General features: G+C 41.1%; 1 protein-coding gene across 7 annotated transcripts in view; it reads right to left on the bottom strand.

Moving 5' to 3' along the window:
* Positions 1-19,380, bottom strand: part of PKIG (cAMP-dependent protein kinase inhibitor gamma) — a 657,792-nt gene that overhangs the window by 51,454 nt on the left and 586,958 nt on the right. For 5 of the 7 annotated variants that reach the window (XM_085619329.1, XM_085619328.1, XM_085619332.1 and 2 more), the window contains one exon: positions 9,752-9,809. The gene's annotated coding sequence lies outside the window, so the exon portion shown is untranslated. The remainder of the gene's footprint in view (positions 1-9,751; positions 9,810-19,380) is intronic. The other 2 variants (XM_085619330.1, XM_085619331.1) reach the window with 1 other exon arrangement.

Genomic DNA, 19,380 nt, shown 5'->3' with positions numbered 1-19,380 from the left:
CAAAGATATTTTTAATCAAATACATAGACACACAGCTTCATGGAATATTGTTGCAACACTGGCAGGGGGGAGTGAGATAGATCGTTTCCACAGGCATTTGTGGCATCTTTTTGTCTGTAGACTGACCAAAGGACCACTGGCACAGTGCCAGTCACTGTTCAAGACCAGAAGACTTCAGACGCTTATAAAAACAGAAAAGAGATAAAGATTCTAAGCTTGACTGGGTACGTTTCCAGAATCGTGACCCTTGAACATAAGGCAGGGCTTTGCTTTGGAGATAAGCAGTCTTTGGTGAGTAGCCTTAAGATAAAGGCTGAGTTATTAACTATAATCTTGATAATGGAATGATGTTCATGTGTGAGAAAAAGTGGCTCATATGAAAAAGGGCCAAAAAAAAGTAGTCTTCACAACCACTTTATTTAAACAATGCAGTTTAAGACTCGTCTCAAAAATTAAACCAAGATTTCAGAGTGGTGTTGTAACTGGATTACCCAGGCTGAAAAAAATGAAAAGTTGCAAAGCTATATGATTTTCTGAAGCTCCAAAAAACAACAGATGAATTCAGGTTTAACTGTAGGCAAATGGTACTAATCCGTTTTTATTAAATAAGGTCACTTGACTAGATCACTGTACTTATTTTGTAACAAAGAGAAATTGACAAATACGGTGGTCATTGGTATACGAGTGATATTTGACCTAAGAATAGGCGATCGACAGAAAGGTTGAAGATGAATGCAAAAAAATACTGGCAAAGGGATAGCTCTGCCTTATGTATTTAAGCATCATTTCTGAGAAAATGACATGATTTGACAATTTTTGAGCACAAAATTACCATAGGTAGAAGGTGACCTTGTGCTAGGCAGATTCTCAAAAAGAACACATGGCTGACTTAAGGTAAAACGAGAAGAGAAAGGTCTTTAACAGTTTGCGAAAGGTTTACCTGCCTTGATGGTATGACGACGGATTGGGATGGCTCCCAAGGCTTTAGCAGTCAAGACCAAGCCTTGCCCCCAAAGCGACCATATTTTAGATGCCCTCAAGAGATCGGCGATGCAGAATGTAGACATAAGAAAGGAACATATCTGGCACTATTACCCTCTTATAGCCAGGTATAACCTTGTCTGGAAGTACATTCACAAATCCCAGATACATTCAAGGCACTACATGGTATGGCAATCGTAAGTCAGGTTCAGTTTCTTATGGCCAGATACTACCATTTTAAGTAATGTGCACTTTTCACATTCCTGGGTACAGACATTGTATGCCAAATATTGACATGTATGGCAGCTACTGAAATCATATGTCAAGACACTGCCATTGTATGCCCATGCACTGCCATCATATATCCAGGTTCTGACAGATGGCAGTATCTGGCTTTGAATTGCAGGGCTTGGACATCACATTTCTTTTACCAGAAATATCCCACAGACCGAGGGGCAGACTAGTGTGCAGATACACAACCTCCAAACACCAGGAGTAGCGTCATATACCCAAGTACACACATTATGTGAGGTACCCTTTAAAGTTCCCATGTACAACCTCAGAAGCCAACAAGAGCTGTGACTTTCTGAAGAACTGTCATCTTATGGAAAGTACGGTTACCATCAGTCCAGATACTGTCCCTTTTGACAGATACAACCTCATATAACCAGATACAATTATATGATGGGCTTAGTCTCAAATGACCACATATATTTATATATGGTTCTAGTACGACCATATTATGCCCAGGTATAATCTTTTAGGCTCAGGGACTGCCTTCCTAGGCAGTGACAGAAGTCTAATGAAAAGGTCCAGCTATCAAATTCTAGGTACTGCCACATGGGTCCAGATCCTGCCATCACATACTACACCTGTCCTTGAATGTACCTGTTAGCAAATGCAAAGAGAAGACAGAATTGCTACTGGTACCTGTTACTTTGAGCACACAACTTTCAGCAAATTTTTATGTACAAAGCACCCACTTAAGTCAGGTTGTGATCTTTGCTCCAGTTTATAAGTGTTTATATCTTTTGGGTGACTTTGATTGGGCAAAATATGTTACTAGTCTGTATATGCCATAGCAATTTCTGACCAGTATGAAATACATCCAATTCTCCAAAACGGCTTCACAGGGTACTAATGAGAAATGTGGACACGCTTGACATAATATTTTGCAAAGAAGAGCTTAAATCTAAGGTCATTCCTGCTTTTGCCATCCCCTGGTAACAGCAAATGCTTCGTAATTTAATACTCCCTTAGAATTCCACCAACTCAAAGCAAATAGGCTTCAGAATTTAAAATGGAAAATATTACATTTGATTACATTACAATACAGCTTAAATAAAAACAAAATACATTTCAAAGGAAATTACTCAAGTCTGGGTGGTTTCAGCAACTGAATTAATCTGGCATATCCAATCACAAAGTGTGCAATCGGAACCTCACATCAGGGAAAAGGCTGAATTGCCGAAAAAGTTGTTTTTTTCAATACACAAAACTTGAATATTGAAAAAAAAAAGCGGATGAAATGTTTATAAAGAAGCAACACCATCACTTATACAGTTAAGCTTACAAATGTTCGATTATAGAGAACAAATTTTATAATGATGGTGGAACCAATGCCTCAAACCCTAAGGACGCATAGAGCATGGTAAAATTAACTTGGAACCAATGAAATTAGAAGAGGCATCCTTCTGATATCACAAGACCTACACGATGCAACTACAGACTATTTTTTTCAAGATTGGATTAATCAATGCAGAACGACAAACAAAGACAATAGTCAAAAATCTGACTCTTTGGCCAAAACAGAAGATATCACAAGCCTGGTTTCAGAATTATTTTTCTCTGTAGAATGAGAATGCATGTACACAGCCCAGAGTTGAGACTGGAGGCCTAGACAGCCCATGTGACGATGATTAATATCTCAAAGCACGAGGGCATTGTCTCCACCAGTCAGGAAAAGCCTCAGTCATCCACATAGGATGCCATGAATTATACGTCTTTTTTCAATAGACTGAAGGAATTTATAGTCAAATGTTTATAGTTGGCCATTCTCTATCAACTATGTGGCTGGCTATCAGGCTTTGTTCAGCCAACAGCAAAGTAATAGCCCATCTCTGTGATCCTGGATGATCAAAAGGGAGAGATAGATGAAGGAGGTCTCTAATCACTTAACCTGTTCAAAACAGCCACTCATTCACGGAGGCATGCAAGCCGAACAACGACTTGGCCTGAACCACCCACATGCTAGTGTTCAGGATGGGCAGTCGCGAGATGCGTCGGAGGAACAGGACAGGTAAGAGGGGTAGGTGTGGGGAGGGTGGTTGGGTGTTAGTTTTTAGGGGGTGGGAGGGGTTCAGGGTAGGTTTTACGGGGTGGGGGTTCATGTTAGTTTTTAGGGGTTGGGGGTCGTGATCGTTTTTAGAGGGTGGGAGGGGCTCAAGTTAATTTTTAGGGGATGAGAAGAGTTAGTGTTAGTTATTATGAGGTTGGAGGGCTTCGTGTGAGTTTTTAGGAGGTGGGGGGTGGGGGGTACAGGGTAGTTTTTAGGTAGTGGAAGGGGTTCAGTTTAGATTTTAGTGAGTGGGAGGGGTTCGGTTTAGATTTGTGGGATGTGCATTTAAAGGCATGAGAGAGAGCGAGGTGGAATTTTCTTTTTGGTCTCGAGGTGCAGTGTTGTGGCCGGTGGTGCACACATGTGCTCGGTGCTGTACATTGGTGAGAATTACGAGTTCTTACTATTGGCTTTGACATGGCCTCATGTCATCTTGCTTTCTGACTCTGCCTTGCTTCAAACTTTTCTATGTGCACAGTGGTGCTTGCAAGTTGTGTGGCTGAGAATTGTAGGTGCTTACTATTGGCTTTGACATGGCCTCATGTCTTCTTGTTCTCTGACTTTGCCTCGCTTCTGCGTGCAAAGCAGTGCCTGCGATTCATATTGAAGGTCTTTCTGCTCCTCACTTGCTTTTCGCACCTCACTGACCAGAGTGAACTGGATATTATCTGTTGAATGGTCAACTCTGTCTCAAAGTCAAAACATGGGAGCTCGGCCAGGCTCCCTCTTGGCCTTGACGCAGACTGGTACTAGCCAGCTCGGTTTTTTCCAATGAGAAAGGGGCGAGGTTTTCTAGAAACTTCGCTTCACGTTGAATAATGGTATTAAAGCTAGGTGCTTTTGGGGGCCAGGTGGAAGTTCACCACAAAATACACATGTTGCTGTGGAGGTGACGGAAGTTGAGTCCTGATTGAAACTCCTACCTGGGCTTTTGACGGGCTTCCCAAAGCTTGAGTTGGCAGCAAAGAGCAGAAAATATATACATATAAATGGTTAGGAACAGCTCACGGACTGAAGTTGCGTCATCCTATTTGTATATATACTGCATTTAATTTTATTTGTTCAATTAGTAGTGTTTGATACCCGAGAATCTGCATTTACTGATATAATTGGCTTACCTTTTTAAAGTATTGGATTAATAAACTTGTGTGTGTTATTTTAAAAAGCACCTGAATTTGTCTTTATGCCTCCAGAGTGGGAGTGCTGTGCAAACGTGTATTATTTAGAAGGTGCAGTGGTAAATTTGCCTCCCAGGTGGGAGTGCAGGGTTTGGGTGTGTCCTTTTAGTGAAAAGCACATTCATTGCATATACAAAACAGGCTCTTCTCAGAAGAATACCAAAAACCTAGTTGCAAATGTTCTTTAATGTACTGTACTGTACTAAGTGATATGTACCCCCAAAGCTAAAAGACTCCTTATGTGGTTAAAGTTGTGATTTACATGAACTCCTTAAAAAACAGATACTCAGACACAATCTCAAAGCCAAAGAGTACACCCTATGTGTATCCATCATATACCAGTAACAGCAATCCTATTCCAGGTACTGCCTTCCTAGTACGACAGTCATTGTACGCTAGGCACAGCCTGAAATTCCTTGAAATAGAAGTAGTATGTCAAGAACAATCCCCCAAACATGATACCCGTATCATGTGCAATTACAGCTTCAAAGACCAAGCACTGCTATAATTTCTTAGACACAGCCATATATACAAAGGTACAGCCATCCTACACCAACGTGTAGATATCATATTTTTAGGTGCAGAGATATAAGCTTGGTTCTATTGTGCGTCCAAAAAACACTCCACATGCTGAGGTGCAGTTTGTATGTATATCTACTGCTATTTTCTGTCATTTCAAACATCCTAGGCCCAGCTACTACTGTAGGATCCATGATGGATACATGATGCATCCTTATAAACAAACATCCTGGCACTACAACACGCGACATGCACTGAATTTTACACCGGTTAATGTGACACTGGGGGTGGAGGAGTGTGACCCATTTGGAGAGTGCACGTATGCCAGCCATAGACCTCCCAATGTTCTACTGTACTGGTGAGGCAGAGGAGGTTAGGCCAAAAATGCACCAGATAATAGATACCAAGGCACAACTAATTTCCTTCCATACAGATTTAGGAGGCACTTGGGTCGGGAGGAACCAATATAAGGAGAGGGTTCTCTATGCCCACAGGCACCACCATCTCTTGCTATCCTGCTGCCAGGAGAGTGAGGGTGTAGGAAAAGGAGTTGGTATGTGAAGAACTCCCAAAACTTGACTCTTCCCAACCCGCTCAGCTTTGAGGGGGCTACTAGGGGCCTGGAAGGGGAGAAGGGGATTGTACGCTAAAAGGATACTAAGCAAGGGAGGCATCAATCCTCCCTCCGAGCTCTCCTCGGCCATCTAAGTGTGGATGAAGAGATGGACTGAAGGAAATACCACTGTAACAAGAAAATGCACTGGACCACCTATTAAACAATTGTCTGAACTGCCCGAGTCACCTATGATGAACTGTGCTTCTAAGCTCTAATGCGCTAATGCAGTTAAACCCCATGGTGTTATCATGCAATAGCACCTTAAAACACTTCCTGCGCAGACTAGTGTGCTGTGGGAACAAAAAAGAACTCACGTTGCAGACTAGTGTGCTGTGAAAAGGAAAGAGGAAAAACAAGTTACATAAGAACCAGAGCCTTACTTGAACTATGATCTGCTCAAGTATATAAATGCACTATAATACATATATATATATATATATATATATATATATATATATATATATATATTTTGGGGGGGAGACAGATGGCCTGGAAATTGATGAGGAGGAGTGGAGGGAAGCGCTCTCCTCCCCTAAGAAGGTGGCGATCTCGGCCAAACTGCGCCTGATCCAACTTAAAATACTACATCGGGCATATGTCTCCGTCACTAGGCTGGAATTGATGGGAAGGAGCATGGATGGGCTCTGTCGGAGGCGGTGTGGGGACAGGGGGACATTTCTTCATGTGCTATGGGAATGCCCACAGGTCCAAGCATACTGGGCAAAGATACATGACTGTATAAGTGAGGTGTGGGGAATTCGGTTACGGCCCGAAGCGAAGACATGCCTCTTAAACATCTGGGAGCCCACGGACCTGCCAGTGAGGGGCAAAAAGTGGGCGACGCTGGGGCTTACAGTGGCGAAACGTAACATTGCCCGCTTGTGGGGGGCGGAGGCACCACCGCGGCTTGGAGTATGGAAAAATGACATGGACTGGTGCATGCTGCAGGAAAAGACAGTCTATGTCTCGAGAGGTTGCCCCAAGAGTTGGGTGTCGATATGGTCTCCCTGGAACGCCTACCGAGGCCATATCTGTGAGCCCCCAATCTCCCCGCCCCTTGAAGCACTGTTCTCCCAATGAAATTATGAATGAGAACCTGCTCTCTTTTACTCTCTTATATATATTGTGTTGCGTATCCGCCAATCGATTGATGGCTGGACCATTGTATTTCTACTGCTCTGAAATGTGAAAGTGACCGTTTTGTTCCAGTTTTGTTCATAAAAAGAATTTTAAAAAAAATAAAAACTTTTTTTTGATCTAGCATTCTTTTGGACACTAAAATCGTACTGAAAATTAACACCTGCCAAACAGTGTTTTTACATGTTTATTTAGATGACACTGCAAGTAAGCAATTGGTTAAGATGCTGAATGTGTAACTTTTGTTGGGCAAAGCTTTCTGGTTCAAGATATTTAGATATCACAAACTAGTCCCATCAAAACTTGTCTATTAGCGTGCAGTGGAGGGGGAAAAAACAGGACCCCCTGTGCGGATGCAGGTTATTGAGGGAGGAAAAGATCTCACCTTGCAGATAAACGCACTGCAGAAAGGAAATAAGAAACACAAGCAACAAACTCTTACTTGAATGATGATTTGCACTTAAGTGTTTTTATCCAAAAAACCTTACGTGTTTCAGATTTTTCTCAAGTATTTAATATTGAATGCACAAATCTAAATCAACACCTAACAAATGTTATTTTGCAAATCATACCTCAAGTAGGCTTGGTTGTCTTGCAGAACGTGTGGCTCTTAGAGGCTTAATGTGTACATTCAAGACCAATTTTGCATTCAGCAAATAGTCCCTGCCAGATGCTGAAAACAATGTACGTCAAGCATTACAATAGAAGCAATCACTAGGATATGGAACAATAAACCTAACAGCCAAAATAGCATAACTGAGAGACAAAAACTACTGGACGGAGATCCAACATGTGAGTGACACATTCTCACAGCAAGTTGCTGAAGCGGGTGACCCACAGTAGCAAGAAGCTGAAGGAGCTGAGCCAAAGCCCACTCTGTGTAGAGGTCAAGAAGACAGCCAGAGGTGTCAACGCTAGAGAGTGAGAGAACCTGTATTGGAAGAAACAGCCCAACTAAATATGTTGAGTGCAGTTATGAAGATAACCACTGTAGAAACTTGCCCCCAGGTACACGGGCTCCATTAAAAGTAAGAGCCCCCAAAAATGAAACTATCTTGGATTGTTATTCCTGTTTGACACATACGTCTTTCCATTTATCCATCTATAGGGAAGAACCACTATTTACTTTTACAAACAGAGGACAGTAAGTTGGTACATTACAAAGTAAACGACAATATATATGGGCAGGTTCAAGCTCTGTAAATGTCATCTTGAATATTTGTGTGCGATTTTCAAACAGATATAGGAGTTATTAGAACTTCTTTAGGACAGACAAGTTTGTTATATCTTGTGCATTTATCTATGCATCTTCCCTGTTGCTTTGGCACATACTGTTCAGCCAAAGTGAATATGCTGTGTGGAATGTTGGAGTGGTGATGATATAATGGAATGTTTGGGTGCCTGCGAGACGAGGAGTGGCAGTTGGAGTATGGGCTGAGCAGCAGGAAGGCTGCTCCTGGTGGGGTTGTTCTAGGGGCAACCCTGGACCAAGCTATGGGAGTACTTATCTGCAACTAAAGCAAATACATAATCTTCTAAAACAGTGGTACTCAAAGTTCGGCCCGTGGCGGCCCGGTAGACCTTTCTTTGCGGCTCCCAGACATTCCTCTGGGGAAGAGCAGCGGAAAAATAAAAGCTACCAGAGTTTCGTTTTTTCTGTCATTTTTACTAAGGAAGCAACTTTGTTTTCTGGTTCTGCATTTTTTTTTTCTATCGACCCAATTCAGATGGGAGACTCCAGATTTTTTAAGTCAAAAAAGGCTTTATATTGGGTGTCTCCCACCTAAAATTGCCTCAGTTTCAACATAAGCCAATTTGGAAAACAGATTCCCCCAATATTTTTCAAAATCTCCCATTTTTTTAGTTTTGAAGGTTTTATGTTTTTTAAGTGCCCCAATAATCTCTCTTTCTGTCACCCTGGAGATGGCCCAGCATCGATGTGGCCCTCAAGCACATCCCAGACTGTAGCTTCTGGCCCCATACAAAATATTTATGAGTACATGTGTTCTAAAACTACACCTCGGCTACCAGACCTTGATTACAACAAATTTCTACTTTATTAAAGATTACAATCCACCACATTCCCGCCATTAGAAACACTGATTTTCAGAATGAATTTTATTCTAAATATATAAATGTAACCACGTTGTTAGTTATTAGGAAGAAGAAATAATAGTGTACTTGCAATTCTGATTTTGTTTGTTAGAGTTGTTCTGTTCTTGATGTCCTAATACTAGGGTAATGAAATGCAGTACCTAAATATATTTTATATATGGGATTATGTGTGCAGTGTGTTGGAGATTGTAGCTCAGAAGTTCAAGGTATCCCGCTTTCCATAGTAATGGAAATGTTCCATTCTTTCCTGGTAATGCAGTGTTCACTAAAATAGTAGTCTGCTGAGTCTGACCTCAACCAACCCTCTTCGCTCAAAAAAACTATTTTAATTGAGAATTCTTACTAGATAAACAAGCAAGCAGAAGACAAATCATGGGAACTATCACTGGTTTATAAGAAAAGTGAAAATAGAACGTCATTTGCAACGTTATGAACTGACAAACAGAGAAATAATAACTTACTTGCAGAAATATTCGAAATACCAATAAGAAACTGGTGAAAAAGTACAAAAAACTACTTAAACCCTCTGCCCTGATTTCAGATCTCATACCTTCCAAATACAATTAAAAATCAATATTGGTTTTTGCTTAGAAGTTATTTTTTCACGACTTTGTGGGCACGCACTGCGACCTTTATCAAGAAATAAATATACAAAGAACGTTGCTCTGTATGCAAGTATAACAATGCAAAGACGCTGCTGGAAACGGTAAGCTCTGGAAGACGTGACCGCCATATTTCAAGTGCTAAACCATGACCCCTAGAGCTGGGCTGCAGAGACTCACAGTATTAATGGACACATTACTGCATGCAATCACAGTAGATTACACAGTAAATGACTTATTACTGAAAGGAAATAAAAAGGCTTACCTAATTTATTTTCCTGGCGCACTCGTCCACAGGCATTTTATCACCCAGTACATCTGTTCTAAACAAAAGAAGAGAGACAATGAGGAAGGTGTTTGGAAAATAATTATACAACGTTTAACTTGAGCCCAGCAGTCTAAGGGACCGATTATGAGTTCAACTGTATAGCAGAGGGCTAGCACGCCACCTACCTGCTACCACACTCCAAACCTTACTGTCGGCCAGATTACGAGTCACATTGCGGTCGACCCTTTGGAGTTCCCATGGTGGTGCCTATTAAAAAGGCCCCGCAGTAGGAGGGCCAAACCCCGTTCCTGCATGGCATGGACTGTGCAGTCGATGCCGTGCAGGAAAGGGGGTATATGCAGACAAGTTGACACACCCTGTCCCCCTGCATACATCCCATGGCCCTGAGGCAACGGGGGCCCTGTAGGGACCCCTTTGTTTCCACGCCGCCACAGGTTTCATGGCAGCCTCCCCACCATGAAAATGTGGCAGTGAGGATACTCCAAATATGCTGAGTGGTGCTGCAGCGGCACCGCCAAGCATCTTGGAACCTCTGACCGCGGATCCCTGACATTTGCTGTGGTCCTATGGCAGTCCGATCGCCCCAGTTGTGATTCAGCCGTCGGACCGCCATTGTGGCAGTCCCTGACCGCTACCACACCTCCACCGCGAGTTTAGCGGTCTGATGGACTGACAAACTCTTAATTAGGGACCCAAGTCATAAGTGCAGTATAGAAGGCTCAACACACCTAACCCTAGCAAAATAGATGAACACAAAGACATATTGCATATCAGCCAATTAAAACTTGCCTAGCATTTCTTGCCCAGAATGTATACGGGGAAATGGGAGTTGAACCAAACATAACTTCCTGTGCTATTGCTGGCACCACAATCTGCCTAGGTTGTCTAAACAGAATAGGCCAGAGTGATGTTTGAAGCTATCACTTTGTTATTTGGCACACACAGATCAAGGAACGTCTCATTCATAAGTCATAAATGACGGGATAAAGACATTGTGTGCTAGCTAAAGCCTTCATAGCTTAGCTGAGGCCTCATTAATGAAGCGGAACCATGATAAACTAGGCACAGACTTCTAAGCCTATTCATTGCCGTCATGTGCAAGGTACAGCCTGGGATTCCCACAAACATCTGCATACACCTGCAAACATAGCACAATAAGAAAACCGAGACAACGTGGAAAAAATAACCACATACGCAGATCGACTGATGTACATCAAGTGTAGAGGACAGCACACGCTGCTTACTTTTACTCTCAGAACAAACCCCCCTTTCTTGGTATTACTGCAGATCAGTCCTCGAACTCACATGTTGCTGGTGCTGAGTGTCAGTTACTTAAACCAAACTTGCTCAACTGGCTAGGAGTGCCAGACCTAAAAAAATGTTTTTGGGAGAAGGTATTTTGACAGTTGCCGCAGCCATCTTAGTGTCTTCTTTGCTGATCTGTGAAGCAGGCACAGACCAGAACACTTGTCTGGAAGCAAGCTTCAATAGGGGCACATGCCCTGAAGATTGTGAATTTGGGCAAGGCCAGGCTATGACTATATTATCGGACGTTTCAGACAAGGAACAGTGCAGCCTTGAGCCTGGCAGCGGCCTGGCCAGAAGCACAGTCTGGACCAACAACCCAAAGATAATGCATCGGATATCACCATGCTCCTTCAGTACTAGCATCACTAGTGGGAGGAAATTAGTACAATTCCACACAACGCGGCAGCACGTTTCTGAGGACGAAGCATCCACCCCTGTTTCAATGTGTCTTGATCAAAGATGTCTCACTGTAGTCAGCATTGAAATGCAGTGACAGCTCTCAGAGGGAGTGCTGCGGGGTGGGGAGAGGCAGGGTAGGGGGGTAGTGGAGTCGGACATACAACAGCAAAGGTGAACATAAATAAATACCTGCCGTCGTATGTCCAAATCCACTACCCCCCCCCACCCTGCCCCTCCCCCGCTCCGCAGCACTCCCCTTGCAAACCGCAACTGCTAAAATGGATTGTAATGACAAATCCAACTCAAATGATTAGTCATACAAATGCTGGACTTGCAGATCTTTGCGGAGGGTATAGTTGAGAACATACTAGTACGGTATTTCCCAGGAATGCATTTCTGTTTTTGGATACTTTCTGAAAAAAAGTGACTAATGGCTTGGGTACCAGTAAAGGGATCTAAAGGGTTCCTTTAATCAAGGCTATGTTTGGTAGCTGCTCCTAAACTCTGAGGTGGCATGGTAAAGGAAGCGAAGACAGATTTCATTGGAAAAAACGTGTTAATGCTTTTTTCATCCATCTCTTTTGAATAATTTATATATATAAAAACAGGTTCAATGCTTGACCAATTAATATAAGTGTAATTCTAAAAAACGAATACATTTTTGAAAAACAGGACTATAACTTTTATATTATATGAAGGACCTTCCCTTACAGGTCCCTTAGACAGACAACAAGCAATTGTACGTAATTTCCTTGAAAAAGAAATTCGCAGAATACCACTTCAGAGAAACTAAACCGGTTCAAATTGAAATTTTCATGATAAAATGTAATTTACAAGTTGGTAGAAACCAATTCATTGAATGTCTTTTTCAAAACTGAATTGTATGTGTTTTTAAAGGTTCAAATCCTATCCGTTTCAATTAGTTATCTGTTGTGTTTCTGGACAAGGATTTTTACAATTTTCCGTCATCCAACTTTTCTTCCACATCCTGTCACTGGGTGATATTTCACTTTTATTTTAACCTGCTATACCACGGGGTTACTTTTTAAACCCTTCTTCATTCTTTGCACTCTTTTCACTGCTTTTTTACCTCCTAATGTTCCTACTCCCTTCCCGCTCCCCTCCTTCCTACCTTCCCACTTGGTTTTTTGAGCGATAGAGGAACAAAGAGGACATTCTCAAATCCAACTCCTTCACCCACTTTTTTAAAGTTTATTTCTCCCCTCCATTGTTACTCTTTTTTTCTACATTCTTTATATTTTTATGGTTTTATAAGGTCTCCCTTACACACCCACATTCCTTCATCTAAACTTTTCATACTATTGTTCTGCAAGTTTTTTTTTGCTCCAATATGAAGACTGTATTCTCCAACTAGGATTTACTATGGGCGTCCACTACACCTTTTACTTTAAAAAAAAAAAAAAATAGGTAACGTTAGTCAATTAATATTAATGTATTTTTGTAATTATTTTTTACCTAACTCTCTATTAATTCAATTTTCTACTCAACAGGCTTTATATCATTTAGCATCTTAGAGATGGGTTCATGTTACTTTGTTTTTCCTTAAATTTACATACAGCACGCCAAATACCGACAACTTGAACTCTATGTGTAAATCATGCCACATTACAATAGAGCACAATTTTTGCTGTATGCATGATCTACACGGATCATAAACTTGCCATGAATTCATGGCTACGTTATGCTCACATTTCACAGGCTCTCACATCTCCATTTTATTATTTTTCCATAGAGAGACTTAAATAACTCAAATTCCTTCTTTAAGAGCCATAAAAGCAGGTTAACTTTAATAAACTATGTCCCATAAGGATTATTCAACTCATGATTTGGGTGTCATGAGTTTTTTAAAACTCACAGCTAATTTGTTAATCAGCTTTCTTGCTGCTATAAGAGCAGTACAAAAGCTTTGCAAAGATCAATTTATGCACGGTGCACCTGTTCAAAAGAGATTCAACCACAATTTACAAATGAAAATAAGCCTAAAAAATATAAAAAGTAACACTGGTCGAAACAAAATTAAATGGATAAAATATAAAGATTTCAATGGCTGAGAATGTTCAAACTTTACTGAGTCAAAACCTTTTTTACTGTATCATTGATATCATCATTGTGATGTCCGTGCTTTTGCAGGCTATTTGAGCATCCTTATACAACAACACAGAGTGGACATGGATATAAGATGTTCATTACCCAACCAACCACCATGGAATACAAAAAAGGGTTCGATGTAACCCAGCCTCCAAAGAGGACTTCAGTACTCCCAACAAATGTTACATTTTTATTTTCTCAGACTCCCTGCACCATCCTAAATCCAGAGCCTGGTTTAGAAGCAATAATATCAGGGACGTTTAACAAACCAACATCTGGAAGCGCTTGGAACCCAAGATTTCATAAACTGAAATTGCCTTATCCATATTTCAAAACCATGGTAAAATGGATTGCAGATTGTATTAATGGCTAAATTTGGGATTTGCCCAAAGAAAAAGATACCTATTTTAAAGAATCATGACATCAGCTGGGTGAAAAAGAAACAATGGCCATACAAACTGCTCTTCATCTCAAAAACAGTTTACTCAATAGGAGGGTGTGGTTTTGTGGGGATTGCAACTTTAGCTAGGTCTGAGGTAAGAAGCGTTATGGTTATATTTAAGCTGATATCAAATACAAAGGTTTGAAACACAACCAATGTGCAAATGTTTAAATCCCACCTTGCTGTGCTTCCAATGAATTAACTACAAAAAAAAAAGGAAATTTTGTATGAAGGAAATTTTTCCATGTTCATTGTAGTACTGTGCAAACGTTAATTCAGCCAATATGGACAACAGGTTCAGCAAACCTCTAAATATTGATCACATTATTAAAATAATGAAGGGCAAGTTATGGTTTATTTTTAAATAAATATTTCTTTGTTGAGGTTTCAAGTGACAGTATATGTATATTATGATTCACAGTATAATAGTCGGCCAATATTGGACTGACATCGGCCAAATACAGGGGGCAATAAAATCAGCCATTCTGACTACATTCAGCATAACGGTAGACCATATCCATCCGAGTAATAGGGATGTCCAGCCAGGATGTACTGCGACTACAATATATTAGGTTCTGGCAGTCGAGAATCCTCACAGAAATAGAATCAATTCAACTACAAATATAACAGAAAAAAACAACCTCCCTTCCCAATCCACCCTCCTCCCAAGCTTCCATTAAGACAATCGGCTTTAAGTATTTATTAAGGACTTGGGGCGAGTTTATTATTACTAGGAAGATACACAAACTAGATATTTTAGATGTGTTGATTACGAAAACAATATGCCTTTTAGAAGGTTATAGAAAATGAACAAGCTTGTAAAATATATGGTGTGTGAATCTTTTAAAGGTTCGATGATGTGAAATATTTCAGATTAGAAACTAAACTTTTCCACTGTTTTCCAAAATGTTAATGCAAGGCGCTTTACTTTTTACATATTACTGTAGGAGGCTGTTGTTAGCAGAGGATGTAAGAGGTTGTATTAGTGTGTGCTAACCCCAGCACTAATTGTTGCAGTGCAGCATTCTGGGTAAAGGGATACTATGGAGCTTCTTTTGCCTAACACCAGCAAAAAATCCTATGCCTATCGCAGAGGCAGACCAGCTTATTAAAGTTAATTATGGAGGTTAAGGAAGGTAAGGCAGTGACTATCCTGGACTCCTGACTCAAAATATTCATATATCTGACAAGGAACAATGATTATTTTAATATAATCAGGTAGAGTTTGCTCCTAAAGCTGAAACTTTATGTATACAAGAGGGATCCAATTGTCAGGCTTACTCCTTATCCGTCACAAAAGACTACTCAGTAATAACAAAAAGTAAATTGTATGCATTCTCTACTAACCGGATTGAATCCAAAGTATCTTGTGCACTAGGATGGAGGCACATGTCTAAGTCAATGCACCTCATGTATTATTTCCAATTATCCAAAAAAGTATATCATGAGCAACTGGCATTATGTAATTATGTGGGTGCAGTATTTTTGCATAATTGTGGATTAACCACATTTGCAACATTAGCTGCCTTTTGCTGGCAAAATTGCAGACCAAAACAATTATTTCCAGCTCAGACGGGTCAGTTATGGAAGCATCGTGTCCCCATTCCATGTAGTCTCAGCTGGTACCTGGAATGCTGAGAGTGAATGATGTTATAGAATGTTGGTGTGTGGTCTGCAGTGGAAGCTAGGAGTTAGGTACTGTTGGAGGGAGAATGAAGCCCTGACTGGACTACCAGCTGTTGATGTAATCTAAGGGACTAACATGAAATAAATAATTTACCACCCTACCAGAGTGGCTCCAAACTCTTGTTGAAGACTAAGCAACAACTTCTATAGTTACCTAAAAAAGAATCACTCATGGTGCTAGGCAGAGGCAGACACCTTGCTAAGGTAACTTCTCACCTTTCATTTGCCAATTACTAAATTCAAGTGTGTACGAGGTATCTGAGAGATACTAAAGAGGTGTTAATGGAGCAAAAATTACATGAACATTTTGACCAGTGCAATATTATGTATTAAAATGAAAAACATTTTAAAAAGAAAACCACAGAATGCACTGCATTATGCCGCATAATTGGCCTTTTCTTTGGCAGGTAATTTATGCATAATTTGGCCCTCCATTATAGCATAGTCCCAGAGGCACCGATTTTCTCGCATTTACTTTATAACCATTTTAAGGGGTGATAGCCAGAAACATTAAGACAGTATTCTCATTTTTAGACGAACAGTGGCCATGAAGGCCTCCTACAGTAACTCTCGGGCGTGGAATGTTAGTGAAATGTACAGATTCACACCTTCCCTGGATAACACTGAAGTAGAGGTTTTCATAAAGAAGACTAGACTTGTAAGAAACCCGGACAACTCATTTAACAAAATTAAAATATATAAACAAAAGCTGCTTTGATAATCGGACCCTCTTATGTACGTCTGCCTTGGTTAGATGTTCTGGGTATTCGCTGCTTTACACACGCTCTGGCATGCTCGCTATATTTAGTAACTGAAGTTATAGCATTTGGCACACACCAAGGTTTCAAGTGACATTTACCAGTGACTCCTTTTAGCCGCAGGCAACAAGCTCTTTTTATATAATGCGCACATTCATCCTTTTGTGTCTTATGGAACCTGTGGAAACATCCCCCAGGCGTGGTTGGTAAAATTAACAATGAGAAAAAAGACGGCATAATTACTGTGGAGCCATCCTCTTCAGTTCAGCTACGGTGCACCGTATTTTCAATGAAGAGCACACGCGGCCGCAGCAGGCAAGTTGACGTGTAATTTTTCTGTCTTTCCATATATGTTCAAACCCCGCCCAAGGCTCCAAGCCGGTCCATTACTCTAGTATCTTAACGTACCTCTCAGCAGAGAACGTCCTTGAAGTTTACTGACCGTTTGCAAAAAGATTGAAACGTGTCATCTGTTTTTTTTAGTCATGCTTCCATCTTTGCTGTTTCAACATACATAGTGTGTAATTGTTATTATAGAAAACCTTACCACTAGTTATTGTTTTGCACCATGAATACAAGTGTAGCTTTAAAAAGAAAGTGATGGGAACTCTGTTGAGCATGTTGAGAATGATCATAAACTAATTTCAGCGTGCGGCCCTTGGACCCACAGGTGCACAGCAGGACTGAATTTGGCTCAGTGCGGGAAGCCATGCAGCGAGACCTCTTTAACATTTCAGCTTTTCAACACTGACTCTACTCTGAGGGTCGTGCCGGACGTTTTAGTAGAAGCCATATCGCTCCTGGCTGATGCAAAGAATTCTAAAATGGTGGACGATTCTCTTAAAATATAATGCTGGAAGCCCAGGTCAGCATATTGTCCACGACTGGTGAACCTCAGGAGCAGAAGACAAACACAATCTGGGAAAAGATTGAAAAGAGCCGAGATGTACTGAGGGAAGCCCCATTTGCAATATGACACCATGGTATAAATGCATACCGTAAGGGTGCCACATGAACCTCTAGGCACTAGCCCTGCACGCAGTATTCGGGTAGGAGACCATCATGAATCTGGTGGATATGGCAGAGCACATGGCATCTGAAGGCTGCAACAACATATTTCAAGAGTCTCCCTCAAATTCCAATAGGATTAGTGGTGTTTCCACACAACTGAGCTCCAAGGGCCAGAAGGGAACTACACCACTTGCAACAAGGGCAAAAAGAAAGGGCAAGGTAAGAAACGCAGACTTGTTCAAACATAGGAGGGATGTAGACTCCACCTCGAAGAGACCAAGACGTCCCACACACTACCTTACGATAGTACACTATAAGACTGAACTTTGACCATCACGCAACTCAGCCTAAAAATGCAATTAACTAGCTACTCAGTCATCTACCAACACCTTCTCCCATCAGCTACTCCATGTCTACATTTGCTAGGCAAGGAACACTCAATTTAACTTAGAAAAATACAAAAGAAATTTGGCACTGCCCTCCAGTCTCACTCAGTCAAATAGATTCCAATTCCTTCAAACTGACATATTGACCGTTATGATCACACACTTTCACAAGCCAGAATAAGGCTGCGGGCTCCAATGGAAATGTGGGTAAAGTAATAGCTCGGACTACTGAAAGGAAATGGAAAGCCTTACCAATTATAGATTGTGGGCTACACAAGTGCTGATAACCAGTTACAACAATACCATGCATGTGTCATTGGTATCCCCCTCGGAGTTTCACAAAATTGTCAGAATTAAAAAAACAACCACCACTGAGGGTACAACTGAAGACCTCACAAACCGAATCTCAGGGTCCCACCAGTCTCTAACAAGCTGGATAAGCAGGAGACCACCACAGAAAAGGCCACACGGCTTGGAACAAGCATGGGGGAGGGGGAAGGCATATACCACATTTCTCTGTTATTCAGCCAACTATAATTTATTAAGCTTTAACTAGAATTGACAAGTTGGAAAAAGGGTGAAGTTTAGACAATATGTTGGACTTGGACATTACACCAGATAAAGGCAAGCAAGTATTGTAGACTATATTCATGCAAATCCAGAAGAGCACAAGCAGACTACTGCGCAGGCACCAAGGACATTTACTCTGCCAAAGAGGCAACTGTGAATTCTAGATCAGTAAAGACATTCTTGGCGGTGTCATAAGAGCCGCAATCATGGAGGAGCACCTACTACTAGTAGCATGAAATACACAGTTTCTAGGCTTTGAAAATTGCGTTTTGCTTCCCTGGCCCGAGCTAAAATCAACACAGAGGGATGGCTCTACTATTGACCAGACAAAGGCTTCCTAGTAGAAATACAAAGGCCATAAAGAACCCTGCCAAATTAATCAGAGCACAATCCGATGGGAAATTAAACTGCACATAAAGCCTATCTTGACTGTTCTGTGAAGATCAGAAATGAGGCTCAATACACAAAGCCCCATTACCTTTTTTACATAAAATTCATGTTGGGGAGGGCATGTTCAACCTGAGGAGTCTCAAGGCATTACTGACAGACTTGATATTCGTTGATACTCACCTCTATGATGCTCATTTTATCAAGCAGCTCAGATCAGATCTAATCAGTAACCAGGAGTCAAGTACTAGCCCTGCACTGGTGCATCATACCACTGAGTCATCACACTCTTCAGATGCCTTGAAATTTTTCAAATTGGATGAATCAACTTCTCATGCATTGTTATGTTATATGTTTTTATATAGTGCACTATCATCGGGGTGGTCATCTTGGAATGGAACACATGAGTAGGAGTAGTCTGGTCTGGCCAATGACTAGGTAGTGGGAAGGATACGAAGAGCTAGGTCTTCAGCTTCTTGCGGAATTCTAGACCTGAGGAGGTGACTCTTGATGTGCGGTGGCAGGTCATTCTAGGCTTCGGGAGCAATG

The sequence above is a fragment of the Triturus cristatus genome, chromosome 7 (genome assembly GCF_964204655.1).
Source record: "Triturus cristatus chromosome 7, aTriCri1.1, whole genome shotgun sequence".
NCBI lineage: Eukaryota > Metazoa > Chordata > Amphibia > Caudata > Salamandridae > Triturus > Triturus cristatus.
This window is presented reverse-complemented; position numbering and strand designations above follow the sequence as displayed.